The sequence below is a fragment of the Lissotriton helveticus genome, chromosome 12 (genome assembly GCF_964261635.1).
Source record: "Lissotriton helveticus chromosome 12, aLisHel1.1, whole genome shotgun sequence".
Classification (NCBI taxonomy): Eukaryota; Metazoa; Chordata; class Amphibia; order Caudata; family Salamandridae; genus Lissotriton; species Lissotriton helveticus.
In genome coordinates this window covers 159,349,343-159,371,559 of record NC_136073.1, presented here as the reverse complement: position 1 = coordinate 159,371,559, position 22,217 = coordinate 159,349,343, and positions in this window count along the sequence as shown.

Genomic DNA, 22,217 nt, shown 5'->3' with positions numbered 1-22,217 from the left:
CTCCCAAAAGTGGCTGCGTGAAATTTTAAAGATTCCACTCAGTCACTTTTTTTGCACATGCTGCCTCAAACCCCTGTGCATGCTTGAAGCAGGCATAAGGATTGATGCAGCATTGTGCAGATAGGGCCACACAGAGCATTGCTGGATCTGCATTGCGCCGGCGACACAACTCCAGCAATGTGCCACTGCTATGGCACAGATGCGTGACGCAGCTGTGCCGTTTTTCCACTATGCTGATCCGCAGTATAAATGTGTTGCATCCATGCTGGCATAGATGTGGTGCACAATGACTGGCAAATCCCAGCTGACATGCATGGCTGTGCCAGTCATTATAAATAGTCACTCACATGTCAATGACTCCTGAGCCCAGATCAATCTGACCCCACAACATACCCATCCACAAGTGAACATTGAGAACAATACAAAGCATAGTCAACTACCAGGGGGAACAGTGCCAACGACAATGTATATGGAAAATGGATGTTACATTAAATGGCATTAACATTGTCTGTCTCTCACACCCACAGAGCAATGTGCTGATCCTACCCCCAACAAGGGGGGAGATGAATCACAGTCCCAGGCTACGCAGGACCCTGATCTCACCAACAGCGACGCCTCTCACCACTCCATGGATGACCCCGACCAACCTGGCACATCTGGAGGCCAAACCTGTGCAGCAGCTGCATCAGGGACATCTGCGCCAACCACCACACCCATTCTTGCCACATCCCAGCAGACATCTCGGAGCCCTGCCCACACTCCGAAACTGAGCCAGTCTAACAATGAGGGACAAGGTTAGCCGGGCACCCAGGAGGTGTCAGACAACACCACCACTGCCATCCCTCAGGGGTCCCGTCGACCCGATGTGCCCACAATGGCAGGCCAGGCTCGTGCGGGCAGGGGTGGTGGGAGTGGCACCAGGTGGAGGCGAGAACCGGACCAGCCAGCTGCAGGGCCCGGTATGTCTGATCTACGAAACATCATGGAGGCATACCGGCGGGACACCAGGGAGTTCAGCCAGGTAGTGAGGGCTCTCACAGAAATCAAAAACCTGCAGGCCGAGCAACACGCCAGTCAACGAGAACACCAAGGACGGATGGAGGCAAGACTGGATGAGCTCTTGGCAGTGCAGAGGGACATAAGCCATTCACTTCGTCGGATCTCTGACAGCATGCAGCACCCTCCCTGTGTCACCAGGCAAGAAACATCGAGGCGAAGACCGCCAACAGGCACAGGGAGGGAGAAGGAGGAGGAAGAGTCAGACGCAGCCTCCCATGCATCGTCAATGCCTGCATATTAGGGTCCCCCAAGGAAGGTGGGTCATCCACGGAAAAGACTGTGAGAGGCAGTGGGCCATGCGCATCTCCCAGGTCACCTGGTCTGGCATCTTGCCTCTGTGTGCAACAGCATCACCTTATTGACCGTCCTACTCTCCCACATGGAGTTGCTGGTTGCAGTCTGAACAATGATGCCAAGCACTGTGGTCTGGACTCTGTTAACTCAAACTGCAAGGCATCAAATCTCCCTCTGTGAACTTTGGATTACCAGCATTTTCGTACAGCACCTAGCACTTACCCACATTTCCCCGCACAAGATCGGTAAATAAACAAAACAAACACAATAGAATTTGATGTTGCAGTCTTTTTACATGAGTCAACATACGTGTGGGGATATGTAAAAGCATGCCAGAGTGTGGAGCAAACTCAAGCCATTCATACACTGGGATCTGAGTCCATTTGTGAACACACATAGGTCACAATGTATCAGCAAATACATACATGGAGTGCAATAGTCACCCGTGATGGTTTCAATTTCCTGAGGGAGGGACTTGCCAGACTGCTCGGACAGACAGTTTTGGAAGAGTTTCATGAAGGTGTAGAGCTCATGGGTCATGTGGAGGTGCCCAGGGAGGGAGTACCAGGTCTGTTTGGTTATGTGGGAGAACATCTCCCGCATGCAGTTGTACTGTGGATGTGATGAATGGTGCCCAGGGCAAGGGTGGCTGGAAGGAGTTGGGGCAACGGGGTGTTGGATGAGAGACGTCCATGTTCGTCTTTGGGGCTGGGGTTGTGGAGTATGAAGGTGATTCTGCAGTTGACAGTGAGACTATTGTAGGTCTCTCAGGTGGACGGTCATGTGGCTGTGGCAATGGATGTTGAGGGTGAGGTGTGCGCATGCACCCTGGAAGTGCACAAGTCCTCCTGGAGTCTGGCTCTTATCCTGCGTAGAGGGTGTTGCCATAGTTTAGCCGGCTGTTGTCGTGGACCTGGGTGACTGTCTGTCTTGACTAGGAGTGGATCGATCTGAAGATCATTTGCAGCATTCGGAGGGACTTGCAGCATGAGGTAGTGATGGTGTTGACTTGCATGGTCATTGTGAGCGAGGAGTGCACGATGACCACCTGCTTGCGTGCGTGACCACTGTGTGCTTGTGCGCTGCCCCGGCCGGTGTGACACAAGGAGTTGTCCCAGCTGTAAGGGGACATTCCTCAGATGATGAGCTCAGTCTTGTCCAAGTCCAGCCTCATGTGGCTGATGTTCATCCATTTGTCAACGCACCTCATGCCTTCTTGAATGTTGGATCTGGGAGTGGTTGGGTCTTTGGTGAGGGTGAGGAGCAGCTGCGTGTCAATGGCATAGGACATGATGATGAGGTCGTGTGCGTATGTGATATTGGAGAGGGAATCATGGAGACATTGTAGATTGTCACGCTGGGAGATGAGGCCTGGGGCATGGGCTCGATGAGCCCAATGTACTATGTGATGAAGTGGGGATTCAGACTCCCTGGACCTTGCTGGGGAGGTACTTGGCGATTTCATCCTGGGGGTTCCTGTGGATCCCAGTGTTGGAGATGTGTGATCTGACAGTGTGGTAGCACATGGTGTTGAATGCCATTGAGCAGTCGATGGGGTGAGGGTGTTGGTCTCACGATTGTTGAGCAGGGTCCAAGATTAAGTATGGACAAATTTTGCGGATCTGCGGTCCACGAATTCGCAAAAAAATCCACGAGTTCGCAGAAAAATCCGCGAACTCGTGGATTTTTAGAAATATATTACTGGAGTACTTTCTACTGGCTAAACAGTAAGTGCTACCTCGTTGGGTAAATGTTTAGTGCTTTTCCTACACTACAGTTGCCTAAAGTGCCAGAAGAGTTGTCTCCAGTGACCACGTGTGTCTTACTATGCCATCGCGCCGAAGGGCGCAGGGGTCCCTTGAGTGAGCTGTCCATCATAGTGGGTAAATGACGGGAAGACGGTGCACACCGCTAGTGTGTGGGAGGGGCCAAACGGGTGGGCCTTCTATGCGAGTTCACATGCCTCTTGTGTGTATAAAAGGTCAGAGACCGATCAGAGCAGCAGATGAGGAGAAAGAAGCCCCTGGTCACAGGAATTGCACGGGGATTGCACTCGTGAAAGTCAAGGATGCAGAGGCCTCCATCAGGCATCACAGCTACTTTTTAATGGTAGATACCGGGAGAAAGCAAAGCACACCTGCCCAGTGCCGGGGTCCCTTGAGTGAGCTGTCCATCATAGTGGGTCAGGGCGGGAAAACGGTGCACACCACTAGTGTGTGGGCGGGGCCAAAGAGCGGGGCTTCTATGCAAGTTCACATGCCTCTTGTGTGTAAAAAAGGTCAGAGACCGATCAGAGCAGCAGATGAGGAGAAAGAAGCTCCTGGACACAAGAACTGCAGGGGATTGCACTCGTGAAAGTGAAGGATGCAGAGGCCTTTATCCAGCATCACAGCTCATTTTCGACGCTAGATATGGGGAGAAAGTACACCTGCCCAGTGCCGGGGTCCCTTGAGTGAGCTGTCCATGATAGTGGGTCAGGGCGGGAAAACGGTGCACACCATTAGTGTGTGGGCAGGGCCAAAGAGCGGGGCTTCTATGCGTGTTCACAAGCCTCTTGTGTGTAAAAAAGGTCGGAGACCGATCAGAGCAGCAGATGAGGAGAAAGAAGCTCCTGGACACAGGAACTGCACGGGGATTGCGCTCGTGAAAGTGAAGGATGCAGAGGTCTCTATCCAGCTAATTTTCAACGGTAGATATGGGGAGAAAACACACCTTCCCAGCCTCGACAAAGCTCACAATTGTTTTTGGGCTGATGAAGGTGTTACTGAATTTGAGCTTCTACTCGGGTACCTGCTTATTTGTAACTATTCTCTGCCTCGGGCACCCGGCTGTTTAGGGTCAGGACATTGTCAGAGAATAGTTGCAAGTAAGCAGTTTCAACTCTGGCAGCTTGCCGGCGCCATTTGTAACTATTCTCTGACCCTGCCTTGGGCACCCGGCTGTGTAGGGTCAGGACAGGGTCAGAGAATAGTTGCAACAAGTAAGCAACTTCAACTCTGGCAGCTTGCCGGCGCTATTACCTGCCTTAACTCTGCAGGAGCATCCTGCCAGAATGTAAATCCGCCCGCGAGCGGATTTGTGGATTTTTGGGCAATTTCGCGAGATTCGTGGATTGCAAAATTGCCAAAAATCTGCAAATTCCGCGAGCGGAACGGATTTTGCGCCCACACTTATCCAAGATGTCATTGGTGGTGGCAATGAGGGCTGTTGCAGTGGGGTGATTACTGTGGAAGGTGGTCTAGGGCGGGTTGCCTGGAGATGTTTGCTTGGAGGGAGATGGTCAGTTGCTCCTTGACTGTCTTCTTGATGACATTTGCCGGGTAGGCAAGCAGGGTGATGTTCCAGGACATCCTGCGGTACTGACGTCCATTGTTAAAGAAAGGCCTGGGTTTCTGCATGCCTCCAGCTCCCATGGAAAGTGGCATACTCAAAGGAGACATTCATGACGTGCCGGATGTGGGCTCCAAGGTTGGTGTATGCTGTGATTGAGATGTTGTGTGGGAAGGCTCCTGATGGAGAGCTGGAGTGGATGGTGTACATGAGCCGGGTGGTGTCTTTGCTGCTGACGGGAGTCCAGGACCTGAGGGGGGTATGTCCTGTGGAAAATAGTGCTGTCTGCCTCTGTGTGGCGAGGCTTTCGTGTACGTCCAGGAGCTTGGAGTGGTAGTAAGTTGCAAGGGATCCCCTTGGCCATGCAAGGGTGGGATGTCTTTTGGGTGGAGAGCAGGGGTTAGATAGTTCACTCACAATGCTGATGAGGTCATTCATGTTGTGTGTGTTGGTGCCTAGGCCATACATGAAGGTTGTCCTCTTGTCCGTGGTGATGATATGGTGATATCTGTGTGTGGAGGATTTCAGGGCTGAAAGGTAACAGATGGTTGTTGGTTTTACAAGGTTTGTACTTGAGTCGGGCTAGACTTGTATGAGACCAGTAGGTCTGCCTTCTCCCTGGTGGCTTAACTGTTGTTGTGCTTCACAGGAAAGTCCGTCAATGTGGCAAGAGTGTTGGATCAGTCACTTATCCAGAGTGTGCGGTTGCAGGGTGTGGTGGTGTCATTGGTTGGAGTGTCCTGTGTGAGGGTGCCACAAAGCTCGTTTGTGTTGACTCAGGTCAAGCTTTTTTGGTGGATCTGTAGCGGAGTGTGGTACAGTGTGTTGTTTTTTGGACAACTGGATGCAAATGCTGATGTACAAATGCAGGATGGTGGTGTGGTTGTCCTTCAGCCAGGAGTTGCTGTTCCCCTGACCCATGTAGTTTGTGTAGGTGAGGGCCTGCGTGCTGATGTAGTTGTCCAATGTCTGACAACCAATCAGTAAAGCCGTTTCCCAGCTCTGTGGTCTCAGATTTTGCCACATTTTCATAGGAAGCCTCTCTGCTCAAATTGCAAATGTGTAAATCCGGTTCCACTACTGACCCCTTGCTTGCCAAACAATACAACATCCTTTATAAGATTCACAACCACCATTTAAACGCCATCTGGAACCTTTCCCTCAGATTGTGCTCTAATCCGGATGCGTGGAAAAACACGTTCCTCCTGCCCATCTTAAGGCAAGCCAACGCAGATCCTGAATCTCCTCGCAATCATAGACCTAACTCTCTTTTACCAGCTCTGGCCAAGATTTCAGTAAATGTATTCTGGCAGCAACTGATGGCCTTTGTTGAAGATAATAGCCTCCTTCACGACTCACAATCCAGCTTCCATCCTGGCTATAGTACGGAGTTGGCCCTCGTTGAAATGGCAGACTCTATACGCTGGGCGGTCGACGGAGGTTCCAAGGCAGTGTTGGTGCTGTTAGAATTGTCTACGATTCAGAAAAGGGGGTGGTGATGAACAGAGTGTCTGAATTAAGCAGACCACTCTTACCCAGTCCAAAGATCAGGGCTTGATCCATCACCGTTATTTAGCTCACTGCCCCATCCCAGCTCAGAACCTGGCTATATGCAAATTAGTCTGTCCCTGGCCCAGTGCATCATGGGAACAGGGCAGACCAAACTACCAAGCCAATTCTTCACCAGAAAGGAGACAAGCTTCCGGGGACCGGTTTCTGGCATTTCAGCCGTCGTGCGCCCGGCTTGCTTGAATCCTGATGGAGCAGTGAGCAAGGGACTCATGTCTGAGTATACCCTGCCACACCTATAGTGGCCAAAAACGATTCAGAAAAGGGGGTGGTGATGAACAGAGTGTCTGAATTAAGCAGACCACTCTTACCCAGTCCAAAGATCAGGGCTTGATCCATCACCGTTATTTAGCTCACTGCCCCCATCCCAGCTCAGAACCTGGCTATATGCAAATTAGTCTGTCCCTGGCCCAGTGCATCATGGGAACAGGGCAGACCAAACTACCCTTGCTCATTGCACCATCAGGATTCAAGCAAGCCGGGCCGACGACGGCTGAAATGCCAGAAACCGGTCCCCGGAAGCTTGTTTCCTTCCCAGTATAAGAATTGGATTGGTAGTTTGGTTTGCCCTGTTCCCATCATGCACTGGGACAGGACAGACTAATTTGCATATAGCCAGGTTCTGAGCTGGGATGGTGCAGTGAGCTAAAAAATGGTGATGGATCAAGCCCTGATCTTTGGACTGGGTAAGAGTGGTCTGCTTAATTCAGACACTCTGCTCATCACCACCCCCTTTTCTGAATCATTTTGGCCACCATAAGCGTGGATGGGTATACTCAGATGTGAGTCCCTTGCTCATTGCACCATCAGAATTCAAGCAAGCCGGGCCGACGACGGCTGAAATGCCAGAAACCGGTCCCCGGAAGCTTGTTTCCTTCCCAGTATAAGAATTGGCTTGGTAGTTTGGTTTGCCCTGTTCCCATCATGCACTGGGACAGGAACAGACTAATTTGCATATGGCCAGGTTCTGAGCTGGGATGGTGCAGTGAGCTAAAAAACGGTGATGGATCAAGCCCTGATCTTTGGACTGGGTAAGAGTGATCTGCTTAATTCAGACACTCTGTTCATCACCACCCCCTTTTCTGAATCCTTTTGGCCACCATAAGCTTGGAATGGTATACTCAGATGTGAGTCCCTTGCTCATTGCACCATCAGGATTCAAGCAAGCCGGGCCGACGATGGCTGAAATGCCAGAAACCGGTCCCCGGAAGCTTGTTTCCTTCCCAGTATAAGAATTGGCTTGGTAGTTTGGTTTGCCCTGTTCCCATTATGCACCGGGACAGGAACAGACTAATTTGCATATAGCCAGGTTCTGAGCTGGGATGGTGCAGTGAGCTAAAAAACGGTGATGGATCAAGCCCTGATCTTTGGACTGGGTAAGAGTGGTCTGCTTAATTCAGACACTCTGTTCATCACCACCCCCTTTTCTGAATCATTTTGGCCACCATAAGCGTGGAAGGGTATACTCAGATGTGAGTCCCTTGCTCATTGCACCATCAGGATTCAAGCAAGCCGGCCCGACGACGGCTGAAATGCCAGAAACCGGTCCCCGGAAGCTTGTTTCCTTCCCAGTATAAGAATTGGCTTGGTAGTTTGATTTGCCCTGTTCCCATCATGCACTGGGACAGGAACAGACTAATTTGCATATAGCCAGGTTCTGAACTGGGATGGTGCAGTGAGCTAAAAAACGGTGATGGATCAAGCCCTGATCTTTGGACTGGGTAAGAGTGGTCTGCTTAATTCAGACACTCTGTTCATCACCACCCCCTTTTCGGAATCATTTTGGCCACCACAAGCGTGGAAGGGTATACTCAGATGTGAGTCCCTTGCTCATTGCACCATCAGGATTCAAGCAAGCCGGGCCGACGACGGCTGAAATGCCAGAAACCGGTCCCCGGAAGCTTGTTTCCTTCCCAGTATAAGAATTGGCTTGGTAGTTTGGTTTGCCCTGTTCCCATCATGCACTGGGACAGGAACAGACTAATTTGCATATAGCCAGGTTCTGAGCTGGGATGGTGCAGTGAGCTAAAAAACGGTGATGGATCAAGCCCTGATCTTTGGACTGGGTAAGAGTGGTCTGCTTAATTCAGACACTCTGTTCATCACCACCCCCTTTTCGAAATCACTTTGGCCACCATAAGCGTGGAAGGGTATACTCAGATGTGAGTCCCTTGCTCATTGCACCATCAGGATTCAAGCAAGCCGGGCCGACGACGGCTGAAATGCCAGAAACCGGTCCCCGGAAGCTTGTTTCCTTCCCAGTATAAGAATTGGCTTGGTAGTTTGGTTTGCCCTGTTCCCATCATGCACTGGGACAGGACAGACTAATTTGCATATAGCCAGGTTCTGAGCTGGGATGGTGCAGTGAGCTAAAAAATGGTGATGGATCAAGCCCTGATCTTTGGACTGGGTAAGAGTGGTCTGCTTAATTCAGACACTCTGCTCATCACCACCCCCTTTTCTGAATCATTTTGGCCACCATAAGCGTGGATGGGTATACTCAGATGTGAGTCCCTTGCTCATTGCACCATCAGGATTCAAGCAAGCCGGGCCGACGACGGCTGAAATGCCAGAAACCGGTCCCCGGAAGCTTGTTTCCTTCCCAGTATAAGAATTGGCTTGGTAGTTTGGTTTGCCCTGTTCCCATCATGCACTGGGACAGGAACAGACTAATTTGCATATAGCCAGGTTCTGAGCTGGGATGGTGCAGTGAGCTAAAAAACGGTGATGGATCAAGCCCTGATCTTTGGACTAGGTAAGAGTGATCTGCTTAATTCAGACACTCTGTTCATCACCACCCCCTTTTCTGAATCATTTTGGCCACCATAAGCTTGGAATGGTATACTCAGATGTGAGTCCCTTGCTCATTGCACCATCAGGATTCAAGCAAGCCGGGCCGACGACGGCTGAAATGCCAGAAACCGGTCCCCGGAAGCTTGTTTCCTTCCCAGTATAAGAATTGGCTTGGTAGTTTGGTTTGCCCTGTTCCCATTATGCACCGGGACAGGAACAGACTAATTTGCATATAGCCAGGTTCTGAGCTGGGATGGTGCAGTGAGCTAAAAAACGGTGATGGACCAAGCCCTGATCTTTGGACTGGGTAAGAGTGGTCTGCTTAATTCAGACACTCTGTTCATCACCACCCCCTTTTCTGAATCATTTTGGCCACCATAAGCGTGGAAGGGTATACTCAGATGTGAGTCCCTTGCTCATTGCACCATCAGGATTCAAGCAAGCCGGGCCGACGACGGCTGAAATGCCAGAAACCGGTCCCCGGAAGCTTGTTTCCTTCCCAGTATAAGAATTGGCTTGGTAGTTTGATTTGCCCTGTTCCCATCATGCACTGGGACAGGAACAGACTAATTTGCATATAGCCAGGTTCTGAACTGGGATGGTGCAGTGAGCTAAAAAACGGTGATGGATCAAGCCCTGATCTTTGGACTGGGTAAGAGTGGTCTGCTTAATTCAGACACTCTGTTCATCACCACCCCCTTTTCGGAATCATTTTGGCCACCATAAGCGTGGAAGGGTATACTCAGATGTGAGTCCCTTGCTCATTGCACCATCAGGATTCAAGCAAGCCGGGCCGACGACGGCTGAAATGCCAGAAACCGGTCCCCGGAAGCTTGTTTCCTTCCCAGTATAAGAATTGGCTTGGTAGTTTGGTTTGCCCTGTTCCCATCATGCACCGGGACAGGAACAGACTAATTTGCATATAGCCAGGTTCTGAGCTGGGATGGTGCAGTGAGCTAAAAAACGGTGATGGATCAAGCCCTGATCTTTGGACTGGGTAAGAGTGGTCTGCTTAATTCAGACACTCTGTTCATCACCACCCCCTTTTCGGAATCATTTTGGCCACCACAAGCGTGGAAGGGTATACTCAGATGTGAGTCCCTTGCTCATTGCACCATCAGGATTCAAGCAAGCCGGGCCGACGACGGCTGAAATGCCAGAAACCGGTCCCCGGAAGCTTGTTTCCTTCCCAGTATAAGAATTGGCTTGGTAGTTTGGTTTGCCCTGTTCCCATCATGCACTGGGACAGGAACAGACTAATTTGCATATAGCCAGGTTCTGAGCTGGGATGGTGCAGTGAGCTAAAAAACGGTGATGGATCAAGCCCTGATCTTTGGACTGGGTAAGAGTGGTCTGCTTAATTCAGACACTCTGTTCATCACCACCCCCTTTTCGAAATCACTTTGGCCACCATAAGCGTGGAAGGGTATACTCAGATGTGAGTCCCTTGCTCATTGCACCATCAGGATTCAAGCAAGCCGGGCCGACGACGGCTGAAATGCCAGAAACCGGTCCCCGGAAGCTTGTTTCCTTCCCAGTATAAGAATTGGCTTGGTAGTTTGGTTTGCCCTGTTCCCATCATGCACTGGGACAGGACAGACTAATTTGCATATAGCCAGGTTCTGAGCTGGGATGGTGCAGTGAGCTAAAAAATGGTGATGGATCAAGCCCTGATCTTTGGACTGGGTAAGAGTGGTCTGCTTAATTCAGACACTCTGCTCATCACCACCCCCTTTTCTGAATCATTTTGGCCACCATAAGCGTGGATGGGTATACTCAGATGTGAGTCCCTTGCTCATTGCACCATCAGGATTCAAGCAAGCCGGGCCGACGACGGCTGAAATGCCAGAAACCGGTCCCCGGAAGCTTGTTTCCTTCCCAGTATAAGAATTGGCTTGGTAGTTTGGTTTGCCCTGTTCCCATCATGCACTGGGACAGGAACAGACTAATTTGCATATAGCCAGGTTCTGAGCTGGGATGGTGCAGTGAGCTAAAAAACGGTGATGGATCAAGCCCTGATCTTTGGACTGGGTAAGAGTGATCTGCTTAATTCAGACACTCTGTTCATCACCACCCCCTTTTCTGAATCATTTTGGCCACCATAAGCTTGGAATGGTATACTCAGATGTGAGTCCCTTGCTCATTGCACCATCAGGATTCAAGCAAGCCGGGCCGACGACGGCTGAAATGCCAGAAACCGGTCCCCGGAAGCTTGTTTCCTTCCCAGTATAAGAATTGGCTTGGTAGTTTGATTTGCCCTGTTCCCATCATGCACTGGGACAGGAACAGACTAATTTGCATATAGCCAGGTTCTGAACTGGGATGGTGCAGTGAGCTAAAAAACGGTGATGGATCAAGCCCTGATCTTTGGACTGGGTAAGAGTGGTCTGCTTAATTCAGACACTCTGTTCATCACCACCCCCTTTTCGGAATCATTTTGGCCACCACAAGCGTGGAAGGGTATACTCAGATGTGAGTCCCTTGCTCATTGCACCATCAGGATTCAAGCAAGCCGGGCCGACGACGGCTGAAATGCCAGAAACCGGTCCCCGGAAGCTTGTTTCCTTCCCAGTATAAGAATTGGCTTGGTAGTTTGGTTTGCCCTGTTCCCATCATGCACTGGGACAGGAACAGACTAATTTGCATATAGCCAGGTTCTGAGCTGGGATGGTGCAGTGAGCTAAAAAACGGTGATGGATCAAGCCCTGATCTTTGGACTGGGTAAGAGTGGTCTGCTTAATTCAGACACTCTGTTCATCACCACCCCATTTTCGAAATCACTTTGGCCACCATAAGCGTGGAAGGGTATACTCAGATGTGAGTCCCTTGCTCATTGCACCATCAGGATTCAAGCAAGCCGGGCCGACGACGGCTGAAATGCCAGAAACCGGTCCCCGGAAGCTTGTTTCCTTCCCAGTATAAGAATTGGCTTGGTAGTTTGGTTTGCCCTGTTCCCATCATGCACTGGGACAGGACAGACTAATTTGCATATAGCCAGGTTCTGAGCTGGGATGGTGCAGTGAGCTAAAAAATGGTGATGGATCAAGCCCTGATCTTTGGACTGGGTAAGAGTGGTCTGCTTAATTCAGACACTCTGCTCATCACCACCCCCTTTTCTGAATCATTTTGGCCACCATAAGCGTGGATGGGTATACTCAGATGTGAGTCCCTTGCTCATTGCACCATCAGGATTCAAGCAAGCCGGGCCGACGACGGCTGAAATGCCAGAAACCGGTCCCCGGAAGCTTGTTTCCTTCCCAGTATAAGAATTGGCTTGGTAGTTTGGTTTGCCCTGTTCCCATCATGCACTGGGACAGGAACAGACTAATTTGCATATAGCCAGGTTCTGAGCTGGGATGGTGCAGTGAGCTAAAAAACGGTGATGGATCAAGCCCTGATCTTTGGACTGGGTAAGAGTGATCTGCTTAATTCAGACACTCTGTTCATCACCACCCCCTTTTCTGAATCATTTTGGCCACCATAAGCTTGGAATGGTATACTCAGATGTGAGTCCCTTGCTCATTGCACCATCAGGATTCAAGCAAGCCGGGCCGACGACGGCTGAAATGCCAGAAACCGGTCCCCGGAAGCTTGTTTCCTTCCCAGTATAAGAATTGGCTTGGTAGTTTGGTTTGCCCTGTTCCCATTATGCACCGGGACAGGAACAGACTAATTTGCATATAGCCAGGTTCTGAGCTGGGATGGTGCAGTGAGCTAAAAAACGGTGATGGACCAAGCCCTGATCTTTGGACTGGGTAAGAGTGGTCTGCTTAATTCAGACACTCTGTTCATCACCACCCCCTTTTCTGAATCATTTTGGCCACCATAAGCGTGGAAGGGTATACTCAGATGTGAGTCCCTTGCTCATTGCACCATCAGGATTCAAGCAAGCCGGGCCGACGACGGCTGAAATGCCAGAAACCGGTCCCCGGAAGCTTGTTTCCTTCCCAGTATAAGAATTGGCTTGGTAGTTTGATTTGCCCTGTTCCCATCATGCACTGGGACAGGAACAGACTAATTTGCATATAGCCAGGTTCTGAACTGGGATGGTGCAGTGAGCTAAAAAACGGTGATGGATCAAGCCCTGATCTTTGGACTGGGTAAGAGTGGTCTGCTTAATTCAGACACTCTGTTCATCACCACCCCCTTTTCTGAATCATTTTGGCCACCATAAGCGTGGAAGGGTATACTCAGATGTGAGTCCCTTGCTCATTGCACCATCAGGATTCAAGCAAGCCGGGCCGACGACGGCTGAAATGCCAGAAACCGGTCCCCGGAAGCTTGTTTCCTTCCCAGTATAAGAATTGGCTTGGTAGTTTGGTTTGCCCTGTTCCCATCATGCACCGGGACAGGAACAGACTAATTTGCATATAGCCAGGTTCTGAGCTGGGATGGTGCAGTGAGCTAAAAAACGGTGATGGATCAAGCCCTGATCTTTGGACTGGGTAAGAGTGGTCTGCTTAATTCAGACACTCTGTTCATCACCACCCCCTTTTCGGAATCATTTTGGCCACCACAAGCGTGGAAGGGTATACTCAGATGTGAGTCCCTTGCTCATTGCACCATCAGGATTCAAGCAAGCCGGGCCGACGACGGCTGAAATGCCAGAAACCGGTCCCCGGAAGCTTGTTTCCTTCCCAGTATAAGAATTGGCTTGGTAGTTTGGTTTGCCCTGTTCCCATCATGCACTGGGACAGGAACAGACTAATTTGCATATAGCCAGGTTCTGAGCTGGGATGGTGCAGTGAGCTAAAAAACGGTGATGGATCAAGCCCTGATCTTTGGACTGGGTAAGAGTGGTCTGCTTAATTCAGACACTCTGTTCATCACCACCCCCTTTTCGAAATCACTTTGGCCACCATAAGCGTGGAAGGGTATACTCAGATGTGAGTCCCTTGCTCATTGCACCATCAGGATTCAAGCAAGCCGGGCCGACGACGGCTGAAATGCCAGAAACCGGTCCCCGGAAGCTTGTTTCCTTCCCAGTATAAGAATTGGCTTGGTAGTTTGGTTTGCCCTGTTCCCATCATGCACTGGGACAGGACAGACTAATTTGCATATAGCCAGGTTCTGAGCTGGGATGGTGCAGTGAGCTAAAAAATGGTGATGGATCAAGCCCTGATCTTTGGACTGGGTAAGAGTGGTCTGCTTAATTCAGACACTCTGCTCATCACCACCCCCTTTTCTGAATCATTTTGGCCACCATAAGCGTGGATGGGTATACTCAGATGTGAGTCCCTTGCTCATTGCACCATCAGGATTCAAGCAAGCCGGGCCGACGACGGCTGAAATGCCAGAAACCGGTCCCCGGAAGCTTGTTTCCTTCCCAGTATAAGAATTGGCTTGGTAGTTTGGTTTGCCCTGTTCCCATCATGCACTGGGACAGGAACAGACTAATTTGCATATAGCCAGGTTCTGAGCTGGGATGGTGCAGTGAGCTAAAAAACGGTGATGGATCAAGCCCTGATCTTTGGACTGGGTAAGAGTGATCTGCTTAATTCAGACACTCTGTTCATCACCACCCCCTTTTCTGAATCATTTTGGCCACCATAAGCTTGGAATGGTATACTCAGATGTGAGTCCCTTGCTCATTGCACCATCAGGATTCAAGCAAGCCGGGCCGACGACGGCTGAAATGCCAGAAACCGGTCCCCGGAAGCTTGTTTCCTTCCCAGTATAAGAATTGGCTTGGTAGTTTGGTTTGCCCTGTTCCCATTATGCACCGGGACAGGAACAGACTAATTTGCATATAGCCAGGTTCTGAGCTGGGATGGTGCAGTGAGCTAAAAAACGGTGATGGATCAAGCCCTGATCTTTGGACTGGGTAAGAGTGGTCTGCTTAATTCAGACACTCTGTTCATCACCACCCCCTTTTCTGAATCATTTTGGCCACCATAAGCGTGGAAGGGTATACTCAGATGTGAGTCCCTTGCTCATTGCACCATCAGGATTCAAGCAAGCCGGGCCGACGACGGCTGAAATGCCAGAAACCGGTCCCCGGAAGCTTGTTTCCTTCCCAGTATAAGAATTGGCTTGGTAGTTTGATTTGCCCTGTTCCCATCATGCACTGGGACAGGAACAGACTAATTTGCATATAGCCAGGTTCTGAACTGGGATGGTGCAGTGAGCTAAAAAACGGTGATGGATCAAGCCCTGATCTTTGGACTGGGTAAGAGTGGTCTGCTTAATTCAGACACTCTGTTCATCACCACCCCCTTTTCTGAATCATTTTGGCCACCATAAGCGTGGAAGGGTATACTCAGATGTGAGTCCCTTGCTCATTGCACCATCAGGATTCAAGCAAGCCGGGCCGACGACGGCTGAAATGCCAGAAACCGGTCCCCGGAAGCTTGTTTCCTTCCCAGTATAAGAATTGGCTTGGTAGTTTGGTTTGCCCTGTTCCCATCATGCACTGGGACAGGAACAGACTAATTTGCATATAGCCAGGTTCTGAGCTGGGATGGTGCAGTGAGCTAAAAAACGGTGATGGATCAAGCCCTGATCTTTGGACTGGGTAAGAGTGGTCTGCTTAATTCAGACACTCTGTTCATCACCACCCCCTTTTCTGAATCACTTTGGCCACCATAAGCGTGGAAGGGTATACTCAGATGTGAGTCCCTTGCTCATTGCACCATCAGGATTCAAGCAAGCCGGGCCGACGACGGCTGAAATGCCAGAAACCGGTCTCCGGAAGCTTGTTTCCTTCCCAGTATAAGAATTGGCTTGGTAGTTTGGTTTGCCCTGTTCCCATCATGCACTGGGACAGGAACAGACTAATTTGCATATAGCCAGGTTCTGAGCTGGGATGGTGCAGTGAGCTAAAAAACGGTGATGGATCAAGCCCTGATCTTTGGACTGGGTAAGAGTGGTCTGCTTAATTCAGACACTCTGTTCATCACCACCCCCTTTTCTGAATCATTTTGGCCATCATAAGCATGGAAGGGTATACTCAGATGTGAGTCCCTTGCTCATTGCACCATCAGGATTCAAGAAAGCCGGGCCGACGACGGCTGATATGCCAGAAACCGGTCCCCGGAAGCTTGTTTCCTTCCCAGTATAAGAATTGGCTTGGTAGTTTGGTTTGCCCTGTTCCCATCATGCACTGGGACAGGAACAGACTAATTTGCATATAGCCAGGTTCTGAGCTGGGATGGTGCAGTGAGCTAAAAAACGGTGATGGATCAAGCCCTGATCTTTGGACTGGGTAAGAGTGGTCTGCTTAATTCAGACACTCTGTTCATCACCACCCCCTTTTCTGAATCATCGTTAGAATTGTCTACAGCATTTGACACCGTCGACCATCCCATTCTTCAGAACCGCCTTAAGACCATAGGCGTGGGGGGTTCAGTGCTGAACTGGCTATCGACCTTACCATCTGACCGCACACAGCAGGTCCGGACCTAACCATTCATCTCCCCAGTCAAACCACTGAAGTGGGCGTGCCACAGGGCTCTGCTCTGAGCCCTCTGACTTTCAATATTTACTTAACCCCGCTGGCTGAATCGATTGCCATGTCTGAAGTCAAAATCATATTATATGCTGATGATCTTCATTTTTGCAGCGTGGATGGACCACAAATTCTTGAAACTTAATCCAGATAACACCAAGGTCCTATTTTATTAACCATCCTTCTCCCTTCTCTACCAATCTGTGGTGGCCAGAGGAACTGGACATTGCTCCGGCACACAAGGACTTGATGAGGAATCTGGGAGTTAGATGGGACAATCAGCTATCCCTTGCCACACAGGTACAAGAGGCGTGTGCCGCTTGCTTTGGCAAGATCTAAATCATCAAGAGATTTATTAACTATCTGCACAATGTAACCCGGAAAATGGTGGTTCACACACTGATCACTTCCCATTTAGACTATGGAAAAGGCACATACGTGGGTCTCACATTAGGCTTGCTCCGTATACTGCAGACGGTCCAAAACGCTGCTGCCCGCCTGGTATGTGGAGTCCCACTTTGACAACATATCTCCCCGTTGCTTAGACTACTCCATTGGCTGTTCATGGCTACACAAATAGATTTCAATGCACTGACACTCGCCTTCAGGGCAGGACAAGGCCGTGGACCGGTCTACCTTAGGAGGAGCCTCCTCCCTATTGTCAATCACGATCTCTACGTTCCAATGACAAGCACTTGCTCATTGGTCCTTGGATTGCAAAACCTAGATCAGGAGGTGAAACCTTTCAGGTAGGAACCACCCAATGTTGGACTAAGCTACCTCTTCCGCTGCGTATGATTCTGTCTGAATGTGAGTCTTGCAAAGCCCTCAACACCTGGCTATTTAGCCTGCTTGATTAGTTGCTCCTCCGTCTGCTGCCTCATTTTCTGCCCACTGCAGCGCTGGGACATCCCGTTGGGTTAGATGTGTGCTCAATAAATGACTATTAATATAATTGTCGATGGCTTAGCAGAATTGTAGGTGTAGGCCTGGAGCTCTGTAGATGATAGTTAGACTGAGGGTGGTCAGGGGGTTGGTGTGAAACCTGAAGTGCAGGTGTTAGACAATGCTGAGTGTGTCCTTGGTGTTGTATGTGACTCTGTGGGTGTACTTCAGAAAGAATTGCAATTCATCCTCCTGGATTTTTGGTGCGATCTCTGCGGGTGATCTCGTATCCGTCTGTGATGACAATGTTGAAGTAGTGTGCTGAGGATGCGTTCAAACAGATTACTGTAGTGAAGGCGATGTGTGGGGCTGTTGTGTTCATGAGGTAACAGAGTCCAATGGTGTGCTGGTGGATGTAGCTGGTGTGCAGTAGGAGGCACATAACCTGGTTGTACGGACATGGTCTGTTATGCGGGGCAGCGCGGTGTTGGCAGTAGGAGTTGCACACACAGCCTGCAAAGCTGTCATGGGTGCGATTAGGTGTTGCCTGATAGCAGGTGGCTGATTGTATGGTGTTCACTGTTTGGAGGGTGGCTAGAGCATGAGTCTGTTGTGTTACGTGCGTCATGGAAGGACCAGAGGGTCTTGCACTGTGCACGTTGCAGGCACTGATGGTCCTCCCTTTGGCACGGAGGTGGCGCAACAGTGGCACTGACAAGCTTCTGCCTGCCTTAAGAATGGGTGGAGAGAGGGAGGGGCATCTGGGAGGCATGTGTGTTGCAGAATCAGGGCACTCGGTGTTGCGGTGCCGCAGGTGAGGCAGCAGCAGGAATGAGTGAACACATGACGGCGGAAGGGGTATACACCATGCAAAAACTAGCACACAAAAACAAGGTGGTTTGAAAGGCACAATGTAACAGGTGTATGGAAAGGAAGGAGTGTCTGGTTACACATGGGTCACTGAAAGAAAATGGAAGAACTATCACCAAATATGACGGGCACAGGATCAGGCACCAAAAGGCCAAGCTGTACCCAGGACACACAGCATCAGCAGGTGTTGCCTGCCCGTTGTGGGTAGCAAGCTGCAACAATACATACACAACCATGTCATTCATGCACGATATGGATCATTATCCATGATAAACTGCATGAATGTTGCCACAGTACACATTCTCCCATATACACAATATTTGTAAATTATGCCATAGATGACGCATGCAAACTGGCAAGAGATCAGCGGTGACAGTAATGAGGCACATTGTACTGTGGGGAACACATTTTCTACATAAATGGATCAAGTATGTGTTGAGGCCATGCTGATTTAGCCAATGTCCATGGCCAGTGCCATTGCTCTGAAGAAAATACCAGTCATGAAATTAGTTTACCTGTAATGCTGGTGAAACAATCTGCACACGACTGCCTGGGACTGTCGGTTCCTAGAATCCTCAGAACCGTGCGATGCTCAAAGTGGTCCATCTCCCGATAGCCCCTTGGTCTGAGTAGAAATGACTGACTTAAGGGTGATCAGGCGAGGGAAGGAAAGGAAGGAAACAGCAGGGAGGGAGATCTGAAACAAAGGTAAACAAGCATAAGGATTCAACACTTCTTGTCACTGAATCACAGAATACCTCAGGACCTATACTGTAACAGTTACACCTGTAAAGGAAAACAACAGCCACTGTATCGTAGTTGGGATCACAGTAATGAAAATGATGCTAGATCTGAGGATTGAACACGGACACATAAAAGGTAGCAGAGTTTTGCAGCTAAATGAAGGGGGAAGAACGCTCTGAAGGCTGGTTCTATGCAATTAGAGTCCTGCGGTTATCAAGGGAATCCCAGTGTATGAATAAAGCTCCAATAAACAGAAATTCCAATGCGCTGCAGTGCTACTCACACAAAGTCAACAATCCGTAGTTACTCCTGGGAATCAGTGAGAGTAAAAAAGGGAAATTACACATCACCCGCAAGAGCATTAAGAAGCTCATCCAACGAGGGAGGGAATTAGGTAAACACAAGGATGCCCCGTAAGAGGCAGTCATTGGCTCGTCCAACTGGGATTTGAAATGCCTAACAAGCTGCTGGGCCAGAGCACAACAGAGAGTAATGAGTAATGAGGAGCAATGGCACAAAACCACCCCTACCGTTACCAGAATATGCAGCACTCCACAAGAGAATCCTGGGAGTAACGTCAACCAACTGGTGCCCCGGAAGCGTTTACATTTGCTACAGCACAACATGTGACGTCATCTGTGCAACATTCCTGGCATCATGGGAATAGAAAGTTAACATCAACTTACCAAGAAGGCTTGCAAAGCAGTGTTCTCCACCGGCCCTGAGGAAGCGACGTGACAGTGACATCACATACTGGTACAAGGGGCAATACATCCATACGAACAGACTCACTGGACATTTGACAGAACATGTGGGACATACGCTGGCCCACACCTTCACAACATGGTTGAATGTAAATCAAACTGTACTGACACACAAGATTAAGTGTATGAGCCAAACACATCCTGCTGCATACAGTGAGGCTGCAATTCACCATAGAGCCTGTGGTTGTGATGTCCCACACAATGTCAACCGGTGGTATCCGCAATGCGTCAGGGTCAAGGTTTACACACACTGATGCATTCACCAGAGTCAAAACTCCACAACAGAAGACAGTCAAGAAGGGTGACTGTCCTGTCATGGGAGTGGTGCAACATGTAATTTGATCCATGGTGATGAGACATGTATGGGTGGTTCTACAACATGCACAGAAACAGTTCCCACACATTCCCAAAGCATACCAACCGCAAACAGCCTGTTTGTATTTCTTACCCGAACTGATATTTACACATGTCCGTGCATGGAACGCTGATTCGGCCCACGTTGCAATCATCATGAGGAATGGCAGGAGGAGTAAGATGACACAAACAGACAACAGGCACAGCAACCTGGGAATGACAGACACACAAGGGCTCACCGTTAAAAATCTTTGCTGAAGACATGGGCATGCAAAAAGCAGGAACAATGTAGTACACATGTAAATTTCAAGCTAAGTCATTGCGCATTTCTGTGTGGCATGACATCAGCATTTGCGTGACACATAAGAACACAAATCAAAGTTAATTAGCATACAGTCAGCTGGACACACACATTGCAACACATGCCACTCAATGCTTCAAGCTTGCACACTCATTCCCAGTGACTCATAACTTGCATCGTGACCAAGCCTTCATCTTCAACGGGTGGATGTTCCTGCTCCTCAGGATCCAGGATGAGTGGCACTGCCTTGTGAACTGCCATGTTGTGCAGCATGCAGCACACGATGAAGATATTACAGACCTTGGGCGCGGCATATGGGAGGTATCCGCCGGTCTTATCGAGGCACCGGAATCGGCTCTTCAGGAGGCCAAACGTCTGCTCAATCACTCGCCTGGTCTGCCCGTGTGCATTATTGTACCGCTGATCTGCTGCTGTCCTTGGGTTGCGTAGAGGTGTCATTAGCCTTGGCATGTTGGGATATCCAGAGTCACCTACAAAGATATATCAAGTAAGTAAGTGTTTCAGGAGATGCTGTCAGAGCAAAAGATACTGAAACACACAGGACAAACAGAGTTTACCCACCAACAAGACATGCCGGATCTTTGGCGCAGCTGCAGCATTATTCGTGGCACCCTGCTACGTCTCATGATGAATGCATCGGGTGCCAATCCTGGAAAACGTGCACAAACATGGGCAATCAGCATGTTAGCAAGATACACCACCAGGGCATTTATTGAATGATAATGTTTCCTGTTGTGGTAAGCCTGCTCCTGAGCCTGTGGTGGCACCGAAGCCACATGTGTCACTTCAATGGACCCAATGACATGTGGCATTCCTCCCAGGGCATAGAATTCACCCGTGACACCTGTCAACTCTTCAGGAGTAGGAAATCTGATGAATTCATCAAGGTGCTCCAACATGGCTGCTAAAACATCACGCAGGACACGGCTGAACATTGTTTGGGACATCCCACCGACATCAGCAATGGTTAATTGAAACGTACCTCTAGCAAAAAAATGGAGGGCTGCCATCACCTTTAGCTTGGGGGTCAGCGCAGTAGGATACCTGTGTTGCGGTTGGAGATGTGGTTCCAGCCTGTTCGTCAAGTCCTGAATCAACTGTCGAGTGAATCTGTAACGTCGGATGTAGGCACGTTCCGTCATGGTAGCCAAGTCTGGAAATGGCCTTGGTAGAGGCGGTGCCCTGCAGGACATATTTTGGGAGAATGGAGAATAACTGTCAGCCAACATCGATATCAATGTACGTAGCACATGCAAAAACTGCTACTACACAAAAGGTCACTATGGAGTCTGGCGTGTGCAATACATCCAGGACACATATGCCAGCTTGCTGTCCCTCCTACAAAAACCCAGATACACCTGTTGATTGACAAATAAACACGCCATTCCCTCAAAATATTTGCTGGGCTGGTCTGAATGAACAGGCCGAGATATCACTGGAGTGACATACGTCACCAAACCTGCATTGGAAGGTTGTCATCCCATCCAGACAGCTGGCTGCAAGGCACATGCACAGGTCACATGGAATGTCAAATGTACATATCAAACACATTGAGATTAAGGTGTGCATGAGACAACAAAACAACACAGCCATTGTCACGATTCAGACATGTATGCCTGGGGATAAATGATGTATGATGCCATCTAACCCAAAAGCCGTGGGAATGCACAAGTGGCATGGTGTGTGCAGATGTGAATAATGAAAAATAACACTCCGAGGCAATATGTACTTCAGTGCAATGTAAACAAGCAAGTCACAAAGAAGAATATGAATAAAAAATATCATG